This window comes from Elephas maximus, chromosome 13, assembly GCF_024166365.1.
Source record: "Elephas maximus indicus isolate mEleMax1 chromosome 13, mEleMax1 primary haplotype, whole genome shotgun sequence".
In the NCBI taxonomy this organism is placed as follows: domain Eukaryota; kingdom Metazoa; phylum Chordata; class Mammalia; order Proboscidea; family Elephantidae; genus Elephas; species Elephas maximus.
Window position 1 is genome coordinate 55,401,341 of NC_064831.1, and position 13,810 is coordinate 55,415,150.

Sequence of the window (13,810 nt, forward strand, 5' to 3'; positions counted from 1 at the left end):
CTTTCAATTTTAGCGTAGTGGGTCTACAGTGATATTTCATTGTTTTAATTTGCATTTCCCTGACAACCAATGAGCATTTGAGTGCTTATTTGTCATTTGGCTATCTTGTTTGGTAAAGTGTCTGTTCAAAATTTTTTCCCATTTTTTAAGAAATTTGGTTGCTTCCTTGTTGAGTTGTGTATGTACTTTGTGTGTTCTAGATCCTCTGACTCATGGCGACCCCATGTGTGTGATGTTAGCAGTAGATTTTTCATAAATGCCATGAATCTCAAAAGAGAGTTCTCTTCTTTTCCCAGTTTTCTAGGGTTTTTATCGGGAATGAATACTGGATTTTGTCAAATGATTTTTCAGCATCTATTGAGGTGATCGTATGTTTTTATCTTTTTCAGTTAAATGTGGTGAATTACATTGATTGCTTTTCAAACATTAAATCAACCTGGCATTCCCAGGTAAATCCCACTGGATCATGATGAATTATCCTTTTATACATTGTTGAGTTTGCTCTGCTAAAATTTTCATAAGAACTTTTTGCATTTTTGCCCTTGTGTTCATGAAGGATATTCGTCTGTAGTTTTATTTTCTTGGAATGCCTTTGTCGGATTTGCTCTCAGGGTAATGCTGCCCTCATAGAATGAGTTGAAAAGTATTCCTCCCCCCACCTTTTTTTTTTTTTTAATTTTCTAGAAGATTTTGTATAGAACGGGTATTATTTCTTCCTTAAATGTTTGGGAGAACTCACCAGTGAAGACATCTGGGCCTGGAGTTCTCTTTGTGGAAAGGTTTTTAACTATAATTTCTTTAATGGATATAAGGTTATTTGGGTTATTTATTTCTTCTTGAATGTGGGTCACACTTTTGCTCAAAGTCCTCAGGGTCTTCTTCTTATACCTACCTAAGTCCTTACTGTGGCTTACAAGGCCCTACCTGGTCTGCCCTGGCCCTCCTCTCAACCTTGTCTTCATGCCACCTTCCCCTCTCTTACCATGTTCCAGCCACATGGACCTTCTGGTTATTCCAAAATTATGCCAAGTTCTTCCCACCCACAAATGTCCCCATGCTCCAAGGTCTTGGCATTGCTTTTCCACAGCTCTTCCATAGGCTCTTTGCATGCTTCTCAGTCTCACACTTCAGGTCTCAGATTATACATCAGAGAGGCCTTCCCTAACCACTATATCCAAGGTAAGGCCTGAGGGATACCCTCTCCCACAGAATACTGTTTGTTTTCTCTAGGATTTATATATCACATTGTGTCATCGTCTTGTTTGTTTATTTTTTTCTCTGAGAGTAGGAACACTGTCTGTTTTTATCATGGCTGTATGCCCTGCACCCAGCACAAGACCTGGTACAAACAAGGTGTTCAATTACTATTTGTGGAATAAGTAGACTCTGTTAGTAAGTTTGCCTGTTGGTCAGTCAGGCTGTGTATCAGGCCAGCAGTGAATCCCCTGTAGGCCTGTCCATTAGGCTGAGATTTCTGATCAGCCTAGAGTAGGGCAGGCAGACACTGAGTGGGCCGGTCACTCTGTGGGGTGGGCCTGTGTGACTGCTGAGCCCACTGTGGGTGCAGCCCAGAATTCTGGGGGACAAAGAAGTGAAAGATCCAGGCCCATCCCCAACTCTCCAATTAGAGGCTCACTGCTCCCCATTCCCTGGCCAGGAGGTGAAGTAGGGATGGGACAGCAGGGGGTGGGGGTGGGGAGGTGGGGGGGTGGAGTGCAGGGGCTGTAGAACCAGTCTCTAGTCTGGCAGCTACTCTGCAATAACTTTGCTGCAGGGCTTTCAAACTCCATAAAAGCCTCACCCTGCGGACTTCTATGCTCAGGGAGAGCCTGTGGAAGCGGCACAGAAAGGGCTTTGTGACTTCTCCCCTACCGCACCCCCAACTTCCCCTGACGTGGGCTCTCTTCTCATGGAAACTCCCCCCTTGGACCTGGCTGTTTGGCCTCAGGAGACAGACCGTGGCACACGTTGCCACTGCCTGCTCTCCATTGCTACAGGACAGGGCCTGGTACAGGTCTGAACTTTTAAGGGCTACTTCTAGCAACTGAGCCCACTCTAGGTGTCTCTCTCCTAGACCAGGCTGAGGCATGCCTCTCTGGTTCAGGGAAAGGCTTTGCATGGAAGCTGGGAGTTAACCCCAGGTTTCCCCAGGAACACCCCCAGCTGTGGGGTCAGGGATATGGCTGGAACCCCATCACAAACATGTATGTATAGGAGGGTATCAGCCGCCTGTGTGGGAAGCAGCTGTTTCCAATAACTAGGCAGCAGCGCCCAGACCACTGGTGATCATGGAGCCTCCATCCTGCTCACTGACAAACTCCATGACTAGGAGGCCCCACTCATGGTGACATCATCCCCCTCACACACTGCTGAGGGAAATGAGCTCAGGGCAGCCATCAGAGGCAGGGTGTTTACTCACAGAGACCCTGGCCAGCAGCAGGTCTTTGAGCAGACATTCCATGTCCTGGCCAGGATGAAGCACAAATTTCCTTAAACACATTACTTTGGCCACAACCCACTACTTGCTGCCTTGCTCTCAGTTTTTTCTTTTTTTCAAGAGGAAAATTCCCAGTTCTGGCCCCAAACAGAACAGGCCAGAGGTGGTAGGGGAGAGCAGTAACAAGAATCCTGAGAGGGTCTTTCCCAGTTTAAATTGCTCCCAATTCCCCAGTAATCCCAGGAGCTGAGACACCACAAACCAGTTCTCAGGCATCTGTGTATGTGTGTGTGTGTGTCAGAGGGAAGGCCAACATGACCTCAAGAGCAGACTCTTCCCAGCCTCCTCAGAGTCTCTCCCACCCTCAGCTCACATTCACAGCATTTCCCAGCTCAGCAACCCTGACTGACCCCAGACCCCTCCCTCATTCTCCCCAGGCCGGGGATATTTCAGGAGAGCCCAAGAGCTGCCAGCTTTGACAGCCTCCTCCAGGGGATTCCCGGATGGTCACGCCCACCAGTCCTGCTGAGAGGCACTGTTACCCGCCCTCCCCCAATTCTCTTTTTGTTGTACCTGCTGTAATTCAGCTATTCTAGAGTCCTTTAAGGGAAAGGGTCATGGAGTTCTCTCCTCAGCTTCCCTAATGCTCCAGAACCCTGAGATTGCCTTTGCCAGGAGCCCGGAGATGCTAGGAGTATCAATCACGATGGACAGGTGCCCTCTGCCTGGCTGTATCTGCCCACCACTGGGGTGGGTCAGGCAGGCCAGGACATGTCCGGGAGCCTGAGGCCTTACCTGACCCAGCTCTGCCCTGTGGCTGGATCCTACTGAGCTCAGCATCTAGCCCACACCAGGGAGGAGCTCAGGGACAGAATCAGGTTGGAAGGGGGTTTTGAACCTGAGTTTCACAGTACTTTACATGAGACTGAGAAAATGTTAAGGGTCCACATTGAAGAATGGGGTGCGGGAGTGGCACACAGATATGAGTTGGCAGCTTCTTAGAAGGCACTGAAGAAAGGTCCAGATTTTCTCCCCCATTGCTATGACAGACAAGTATGAGCAGAGAAACACATACAGTAAAATCTGCAAAAGCCGGAACCTATATAAGGCAGAAACCTATCAGAGAAGAAAACTCAAATATTTTCCACTAAGAGAAGTGATAGAAAAGTGGTTTAAGACTGCACACTATCAAAGGGGGAAAACTTGTGAAACCCAGAAAAACAAGGCAGCCCTTTTGAGTTCCGGCTCTCACGGGTTTCATTGTACTTAAGAGCACACATGTGCACACACATACACACACGGCCATTTAAACCGATGCACTGTATTGCCTTATCTCCGTACTTGCTGCAGTTCCTTTCCAGGTTGCAAGTTCCATGAGGAAACAGGCAAGAAGGGCCCTTGCCCTGGGCCCAAGCCTTAGAAGGCCAGGCTCTGGCTCTACCCTGACTACACCCCTCCCCACACAGTGAGAAGCCCATCTTCAGGCACTCGATAGGCCCACCGAGAGACCCCCTTCTAGAGGACAAATTGGGCACACGGGACCCCATTATTTCCTACACCAATAGCCTGTGCCTGCTTCCAAGTCTACACAACCTAGCAGACTTTGACAATGGTGTGGGCACTCCTGGCCTGAGGGGTGGCCAAGGGCAGCTGTTTTTGGGTGTGTGGGTAGAGTCTGGATATGAGTAGACTGAGAAGTCATACATGTGTGCAAGGCCCCTTGAGGACACAGCTGGGGTGGGGAAGGAAGGAGCTGGGGCCATTCCCTGTTGCTGTGTTCCAGAATGGAAATCCAAGCTGAGAATTCAAAATCAAACCCGACCCTCCTGGTTACTGTTGTTCTTCTTAGCTGCCATCGAGTCAGCCCCTGGGTGGTGACTCCACGCACAATGGAACAAAACACTGTCGAAGCCTGCGCCATCCCCATGATTCGTTGTATATCAGATGGTCGTGATCATTAGGGTTTTTAATTAACTGGATTTTGGAAATAGGTCACCAGGCCTTTCTTCCTAGTCCATCTTAGTCTGGAAGCTCCACTAAAACCTGTTCAGCATCATAACAACATGCAAGCCTCCACTGACAGACAGTTGGTGGCTGCTCATGAGGTGTATTGGCCGGGGGCTGAGCCCAGGGCTTCGGAATTGAAGGTTAGAATTCTACCACTGAACCACCGTTGCTGAACTGGATATTTTAGTAAACAGTTTATTGGCTTGATTTTTAACTTTAAAATATTTAGACAGACAGGCATGGGCCTTCCTTGTACTCTTGCCCTGAGACCCACAAGTGTTAGGAGCTGCCCTGGACACCTCTCAAAATCCCCAGCGCTCAGTGCAGGGCTGATCCCACAACAAGCACGTTAAAGATGTCTGTTGAGTAAAATGAGCCAATCAAATCCCTTTACAAATGAATCGTCAAGTGAGTGAATGAACGCTTCCTCACAAATTAAACAGGCATACGCGCTTTCAGAGACTTGCCAACATATTGACAAACATAAGCACACACTCCCAGAGACACACATGCCTGAACCTGCATCTGGAAAAACAAGCACAGTGTACACCAGGGTAACCCACATGCTCCACACATACTCCCATGGACACAACAGGCAAAGACCCACTCATCTATGCAAAGACAAAGAGACCTGCACTTCTCTCAACGATATCCACATACATGAGCTTACAGAGATGTGGGCACTCACATATAAGCAGGCAAGTATACAAGGACGCACTTCCTGCAAAGAACCCAGCTCCAGTATAGACATGGAGCAGTCACAGAAACCCACAGTGATCCACTCAGCCAGACGAAGGCAAAGCTATAGGCCCGAGACTGACAGGGAGTGAGGCACTGCCCACAGAGGCCCCGGCCAGCCAGGCTCCCACAGTCTGCCTCCCTCCCCTCCTGTCTGCTGCCAGAGGGGCTCCTAGAGGAATTCCTTCTGCAGATGCTGAGAAAGGCTGCTGTCCCTCCTCCCCCCGCAGTCCCAGGCCAGAGTCACAGGGCCAGGGAAGCATTTGGTTTATGTTAGGGGCTCCCCTTCCCAAGTGCCCTGCCCTCAAGCCCCAGCTGCCTCCAGTAGCCTGGCCAAACCCAGGCTAGACACTGGATGGTGGCAGAGCCCCACTGAGGTCTGGCTGCCCCAGTGGTACTTCTGACAAATGATTTAGGAGGGCTGGTGAACAGTGCTTTGCCAGAGGCTTTGGTTCCTCAGGAAACGGCTGGGCCGCAAGCCTGATCTTCAAAACAGGCCTAGGATGAAAACACCCCTGCCCCTCTCTAAAAACGCAGGCCTCCCCTCTTGCTCACAGCCCCTAACGTCATTCTGGCCACAGCTTGCACAGCACCCCCAGGAGCTGAATGGGAATTAAAGATCCGGGTTCTAGTCCTGGTTCAGCCACTACTTAGCTGTGTCCACAGCTGTAAAGTTATTAGGCGTGATGATTTCGGATCTGGCTAGGATGTTACGGGAGTCTCAAATTCCCCAGGCAGCCCCTGAGCAGAGGTGAAGGGGTTCCAGCCCCAGGCACAGTGGCCTGGTGGGGGCCTCCTCTTAGCTCAGTCATTAACAGCACAGAGCTTGTGACGGGAGTGGCTTGAGGCTGGGCTTCCTGGTGCTGGAACAAAATAGGGACCTAGGGGAGGGAATATCCTGTCCAGTCTGGAGACAGACAGCAACCTCCCCTCTCCCTCCCACCCGCTCCCAGGTCCCCCAGGCCTCTGCTGGAGGTGGATACAGGGCTGCAGCCCCACCCAGCCAGGCAGGCCCAGAGACAGGAATGCTGCTCGGCACAGCTGGCCAGACAGGGGAGACTGTTTATTCTCTGATGTCGGGAACATCTCAGACAATCAGGGGGATTTGGCTGCTGGCAGCCCCTGGCTGTAAAGTCTTGAAGAATTCAAGTTAATCAGAGCAGACTGATGGTCCCAGCTGAGCAAGAAGTGGGGCTGGGGCCTCCCTCCCTGTCCCACATTCAGTGCCCTTGCACCTCTGAGCTCACCACCAGGGTCTGCAGTGATAGGGCTAGAAAGGTGGCCAGAGCCGAGTTCAGAGCTCTTGTTAATATTAATGTCAGCATCAGGGGAGACTTCCCATAGTCTTCTCATTCTGGCATCCTGGGTGCCCCTGCTTATAAGACAGGGCAGAGCTAACGGCCTTAGCCCAGGAAGGAATCTCACTTTGTATCCACCGGGGCTGATACTGCCCATGCCGGCCCCCACCACTACCAGCCCAGATCCTTTTTGCTCAGGCAGCCCTCTCGCTGAAACCTCACGTGCCTGCCCCACCTTTGTTTCAGCTCTGGCTCTGCCTCTTTCTGACCGTTTCATCTTGGGCAAGTCACAAGACTGTTTCCTCTCCTGTAAAACAGAGGGCAGTGGTGGTTCGGTGGTAGAATTATCACCTTCCATGCGGGAGACTCAGGTTCGATTCCTGGCTAATGCACCTCATGCACAGGCACCACTCATCTGTCCGTGGAAGCTTGCATGTTGCTGTGATGCTAAACAGGTCTCAGCGAAGCTTCCAGATTCAGACAGACTAGGAAGAAAGGCCTAGCAATCTATTTCTGAAAATCAGCCAGTGAAAACCCTATGGATCACAATGGTTCACTCTGCAACCCATCATGGAGATGGCACAGGACCTGGCAGTATTTTGTTCTGTTGTGCCATGAGCCAGGGACCAACTCAACAGCACCTAAGAACAAAAGTAAAGATAACAGCATCTGTGCCACAAGGATAATGTAAGGATTAACTGAGATAATTCCTGCAGTATGCCCATCATGCAGGAGGCCATAAATGGTAGTGCCCTTTTCACCTCCTTCCTTCTCCCACTGCTGTAGACCCACCTCTGGGCTTCCTGAGGGACAGACCCCTCCAGTGTTGCTTATAATCCCAGCCCTGCTCACATCTGCTTGTTGCTGCTCCCAAACCTCAGAGTGCCCTTGGGTTGCCTAGGCTGAAGCCCTTCTGGAGAAGAGTTCAAGTTGACCCAAAGAGGCACTTTGATGCGGAGGCTACAGAAGGCCCTGGAGCATGGCGGGTTTTTGTGTGTTTTGTCCAATCTCTCGTTTTGCACAGGTTTGAGTGCCTTATGAGGATAGTCCAGGGGTTAAACCCAGTGCCGTCGAGTCTATTCAGACTCATAGTGACCCTACAGGATAGAGTAGAACTGCCCCATAGAGTTTCCAAGGAGCGCCTGGCGGATTTGAACTGCCGACCCTTTGGTTAGCAGCCGTAGCACTTAAACACTATGCCACCAGTCCAGGGGTTAGGACAGTCAAACTTCATCAATTCAGACTCTCATTTGGAACTCACATATTTCTATCTTTAATAAAGGCTTTACATCAAGAATAATGAAGCCGCAGGTTGGCAAAGGGTATCAATCAGGAACCCCTGTTTACTCCCCACAAGACCCATTTTGAACCCTTTTAAATAAGAAGGAAATGTCCCTGAGTGACACAAATGGTTTGCAGCAGGGCCAGTCTCTCACATTCAGGACCAGCAGAAACACAAGACTTTCTTTTCCAAGGCCCCCAGCAAAAAGCTTAGTTCATCTTCTTGACTCTGATTGGGTCACATGTCCATACCTGAGCCAATCACCGAGGCCAGGGGAATGCAACTTGCTGATTGGCTGGGGCCAAAGCCACTCTCTACCAGTGTCAGCTTTACCAGCGTCCAATGAACGGAGATCAGGAAAAGGAGAAGCTGGGTCACCGTACCAGGAGGGCTACTGACCACTGGGGACAAGAACAACACATGTTATTATCCGAGAGAAATCAGTGGTCAAAGAGCTAAGATTATAAATATTTTTCAAGCACCGTCAAGCCCTCTAAAAATTTAATTGATTTGCTAGTTTTAAAACCCTATAGACCTCTGACAGAAAAATGCTATGGGACCTTCTGGGATAGCCGGTACTTGCTCAAAAACAGTAAAGCCGCACCTTTAAGCCAGTCTGCAATCCGTACTTCCCAGTAATTCAGACTGGCCTAGTCTCTTTCCGGCCCCAGTTTGGCTGGACTGACCAAGGTCGGCAGGGCTGGAAGGGCCTGCCGGCACCACACACTGCTTTCTCTGGGGTCCTCCCTTGGCCAAATGGGGATTGAGCAAAGCTTGACTCCAGTGCCCCCAGCCGTCCTTTTCTTCTTACCCCCCTACCACGGTCAAAGCTCCTTTTGCCCTTAAATCTCCTGTGACTTCTTACTATTCACTCATCACCACCCTATCCCAGACCCCCCACCCCCAACTCATTATGTTACAGGGCAAGGCTTCCCAGCTCGGGACTAAGCCCTGCCTAGGTTCTTACCTTCTTCCGACCAAGAATGACCAGGAGAGGCTCAGAGGTTCCACACGAACGAAGATTACGGACAGAAAGAAGGTAAAAAGGCTGGCGAGGGAAAGATGGAGAGGAGTTCCCACCTATGCTAGCCTCCAGTCTCTCCTGAACAAAGGATTTCCAGGGGTTTATTAAAGGTTTTCTTCATTCATTACATGGGTGGAGATCTCCAGGAGAAGGGGAGGGATTATGAAAATCAAATGAGCGCGCAACTGAAATTCAAGATGGATTTCCTCGCAGAGGTTGTCAGAACTAAAATGGAGCCTGTCGCGCGGGCTGCTGGGGTGTCGAACAGGACTTATTCTGGGATGTTGCACATGCGTAATGTCTCTGGATCCTGGTTCGAGTCCCGGCAAGGGATTCCTGTTCATGATTATCTCATGTGGAAGGTCATTCATGGGTTACCTCGATTTTTACTGCGCATGCTCTGCACCTGGTGGGGGACTTGAAAAACAACTCAGGAGGGTTATCAGTGATTTACAGGTGGTCAAGCATGTAGGGATAGGAAATATGGCCCCTTATCTTGTCTAAGCACCTAGTTTGTTAATCACAGGTAGTCCTCAAGTGCCAGCAGTAGAAGTTACATGGTGGTCTGCACTTGGGTTTAAATTCCAAGAATACTGAGTCAGAGGCTATGTAATTTACAGCTGGTCAAGCACATAGGGCCTTAGAATGTAGCCCCTTATCTTGTCTGAGCACCTAGTTTGTTAATCACAAGTAATTCTTGGGTGCTAGCAGTAAAAGTTTAATTTTTATTTATATTTTTATTAGCAGTAAAAGTTATATGGTGGTCTGCACTTAGGTTTAGATTCCAAGAATACTGAATCAGGTTATTTAATTATAGCCAGTCCGATCTCTTACCTGTCTCAATTACTGTTCTTAAGAAAGAAAGTCTTAGTTAAATCGGTCATTTACACTGTATATGAATAAGCATCAAATCAGGACTCCTCTCAGGACTTTAAGTCTGATCCTTTCCAAAGAAACAAAAGGCTGTGTCCTACCCACACTCCATTACCCCCAAAAGGTACTTTTGGTGACAGAGAACAAATGGAGTTTCCTGAGATCAAGTAACAAATGTCCATGACCTTCACTGAAACTCTCACCCACCCACACTGCCTTGCCAAAACTTTTTTTTCTCAAGTCTAGCTCAGTCCCTATGGGGCAGTTCTACTCTGTCACGCTGGGTTGCTATGAGTCAGAGTTGCCTCAGTGGCACCTAGCAATAACTTCAATCCCCGTTGCTGCCATTCAATCATTACCCTCAACTATGGCAGAGAAGTTTCTTGCATCCTTTCATCCATTTTTTCACTCAAAAAACTTCTTGAGCACCCACTATATCTTAGATACTTGGGTATTCAAAAAAGATCTGAGTGCTGCCCTGAAGCAGCTTGCAGTTGAGTTTGAATGCAGGAAACATCATCTTCATCACCAGGTTTTTAACACGGGAAAGCCTAGCCCAGTGGCTGGTATACAGAAGGTATTCAATAAACTATGCTTCCCCTTCTCAGGGCTGCACTATAGGGACATTGCAATAGAACATTGGAAATTTTCTAAAAACCCTTTCCAGGTGGACAAGGCGCCAGTTGGAGTGGGTGGAGATGGTGGTTTGTATCTTGCTTTAGAACATCGTGATTTATTTTGGATGTTCCAAATGTCATGTTGGAGATGCATGCGAAGGAGAGGGGCTTATTCTAACCAGATCAGGGCTAGAGGCAGCCTGGGACACTGTCTCCATGGTGCGTAGCCCCAGACAGTTTGTAAACAAACAGAAACCCGTCCAGAGGAGGGAGACTGACAAAGGCAAAAACAAAGGCCAAGAGATGGAAAACTCAGGAGGTGGAGAAGGGGAGTGGGGAGAGCAAGCAAGTGGGGGCTGGAGGGAGACTTGGGGAGGGGCAAGTCCTGTTTTTGTGTGAAGTGCTGAATCCAGCCTCAGGGTCCGCCTAAGAATCACCATGGCAACAGAGAGGGTGCTTACAGCAGATTCCAAGCCAACACAAACGTCCCGGGTTTAGCAGAGGGAATGGGCTCAGATGGGGGCCATGTCTAAAGAAAAATCTGAATTGGGCTCTTCAGATCACAAACTCCCTACCCGCTCCTGGTTTTGTAGGCAATCAATGTTTAATGAATTAATCAGAAGCCACACGGAACCATGTCCCCTACTCCACCTCTCATATACACACACGTGTACTTATCAATAGGCCCACAGAGTAAAACCTCCTACCTTTGTGCTGGAAACTCACGGCTTACGGGGCCCTTGACATCCTGGAAGCAGGTACCTGGCCCATGGGAGGCCCACTTGCCACCCCTCCCAAAGCTGTACCCCTAGACCGTGGCATTAGTGACAGAGGGCAGACAGGGCTGCTTTTACAAGACCAAGGCATCTGGGGCCCTGGTGTGAGGTGGCTCCAGATGAACCACCGTCTGGTCTCCTCTGCCATCAGCTGCCTGGTGAACTGGGCCCACTGGGTGTGCATCAGCAAGGAGACTGCTTCTTCCTCCCCCAGCAGAGGGGAAAGAAGACTCACAGCATGAGCCTCCTGAGTGCCCAAACCCCCAACCCCAGCACCCCAAATTTGCCCTTTCTGGGACCTAGTTGGCTTATGAGAATTTTCCTTAGATGCAGGATCAATGCTAAATAGAATTGTGTGTCTCATTCGGGGTTTGTCTCCTCCCACCTCTTATTCCAGGTCCCCAGAAGCCTCACACTACCCGCCATTACCCTGGGCCACGGCTAACTCAACTATCAGGCACAGCAGACACAGTGCATCTGAGGCCCACATTATTCCTGGGCATTCATGAAAACTTTTTAACATATATTTTTGTCTTTATACCAACACAGTTGTAGATACAATTTTCAATACTTTTTTATGGAGGGAAGGGGCCCATGAAGGTCCAAGTGTGCAGCACTTCCCTCCTGCCCACTCCAACCGTCTAGGCTCCAGCCATTTCTTTCCCTATATCAAAATGTACTTGTCCAAGGTCACCCCACTACCCTGAGAGCTCCCGCTGATCCTCATGTCCCCAGCACCAGGCTCAGTGGTTGCCCCCCAGTCATATCATCCACTTTTGGGGGATGGGCAGGGAGGAAGCAAAAATCTCAGTGTGACCCTAATACTACCCAGCATGTTTTCTCCTTTTTCAAAATGGTCAACTGAGAGCTTGACATAACTAAGGCCCTGATGAACCTGTAAGTTTTTCTCCTTCTTCTGCCTGCCTCCTCCTTTGCATTCCTTTGTAAATGACTTTGTTCTTTGTTTTAATCTGATGCAAATAACTTTGTTTTGTTCTGTCCTGACAACTTGTGACTTACAACCCCCCACGGGAAAATCAGAGCCCAGGTGCTTGATGTGTATCTCTTTAGCCTGATAAAATCTTTTGTCACTGTCCTGTAATGAATACCTCCTCTGGCCAGGCTATCTGCAGACTACAAAGACACTTCTAACCCTTGTAAGATTCTATATAAGCTCTAATGTTAAATTGCTCTTTGGGACTCCATAGAGACAGCCTGTGTTGCTGCTGGGCCCCCAGTGATGTATAAAAAATAATTTATTTTTTATTTTTTTATGTATACATCCCCTTAATAAACTTTCTTACTCTTTCTGACTCGGAGAATGTTCATTGGCTCGACTGCTCCAGGGCATAGACCCTAATCAGGTAACATCAGCCAAAAAAAAAAAAAAAAAGGGCTATATTTTCAATAGAGTCCCTGGGTGGCACAAACAATATGCTTAGCTGCTAACTAAAAAGCTGGAGGTTTGAGTCCACCCAGAGGCACTTCAGAAGAAAGTCCTGGCAATCAACTTCTGAGAGATCACAGCCATCGGAAACACTATGGAGCACGGTTCCACTCTGACATGCATGGGGTCGGCATGAGTTAGAACTGGCTCAATGGCAACTGGTTTTAACGTGTTAAATATTACCTGAATGAAGGAGACCCACCTCTCAGCCCTGCTCTTCAACAGTGGCTAAGGTGACAGCAGACTCAAGCTAAAGGAGGGGCTCTTGCCTTGGCACGTGGGGCCTGCCTCAGGAACTGCGGCCCCTAGCAACTGTGTACCATCTTCTCCATCTGCAGTGTGCCTCTGCCTACACCCGCTGCATGGAACCGCATGGACACTGCTCCCACCCAGTCCACCAGTGATCTGCAACTCAGTGAATCCAATAGATATTTTTCAAGCATAATCTTGACTCCTCAGCAGCATTTGACACTGCTGAGCAAGCCCTCCTTTCCGGCTTCCATGGTACTTTGCTGTCTTGCTTGGACACTCTGCTGCCTCCTTTGCAGGCCCATCTTCTCCTTGGGGCCATTAGAGGCAAATAATAAGCAACCAAAGTCACAAAGCGATTTGCGTACACATTTTTGAATGAAAAACTAATTTGCACTGTCAACTTTCACCTAAAACACAGTAAAAAAAAGTTTTTAAGTAATAATAATAGCAGCAGACACATTTTGTTCCATGCTAGGCACGACTGTATCAGTTCTTTTAATCCTCAAAACAATCCTGAATCCATTCTCCAACCACCACACAGAGTGATTTTTCTGAAAACCAAATCTAGTCATATCAGTGTCCCTGCTCACAGCTTTTACAGCCTTCCACGATCTGGCCCTTGCCTACCTTTCCAGCCCTTTTTCTTACCACCAGCCTCTTCCTTTACAGCCCTTCTGCTTTGGGCTTCTCCAGCGAGAACACTGAGCCTTTGCAAGTGCCGTTCCCACTCTTCCTTCACCTCTGAGCCTAACACCATGTCATCGTCCAGGCTTCTGTGGAATACCACCCTTCCGGGAAGCCCAGGAGGGGAGTACAGGTAATGTGGTGATTAAGAGTGTTGACAATGAAACTAGTCTGCTAGTTCAAGTCCCATCTCCACCACTGCCTAGCCATATAGCCTAGGGCAAGGTAGTAAACCCTCTGGGACTTCAGTAAGAAGCCCTGGTGGCTCAGTGGTAAAGCACTCAGCTGGTAGCCGAAAGGCTGCTCTGCAGGAAGAAGACATGGCAGTCTGCTTCCATAAAGATTTACAGCCTTGGAAAATCTATGGGGCAGTTC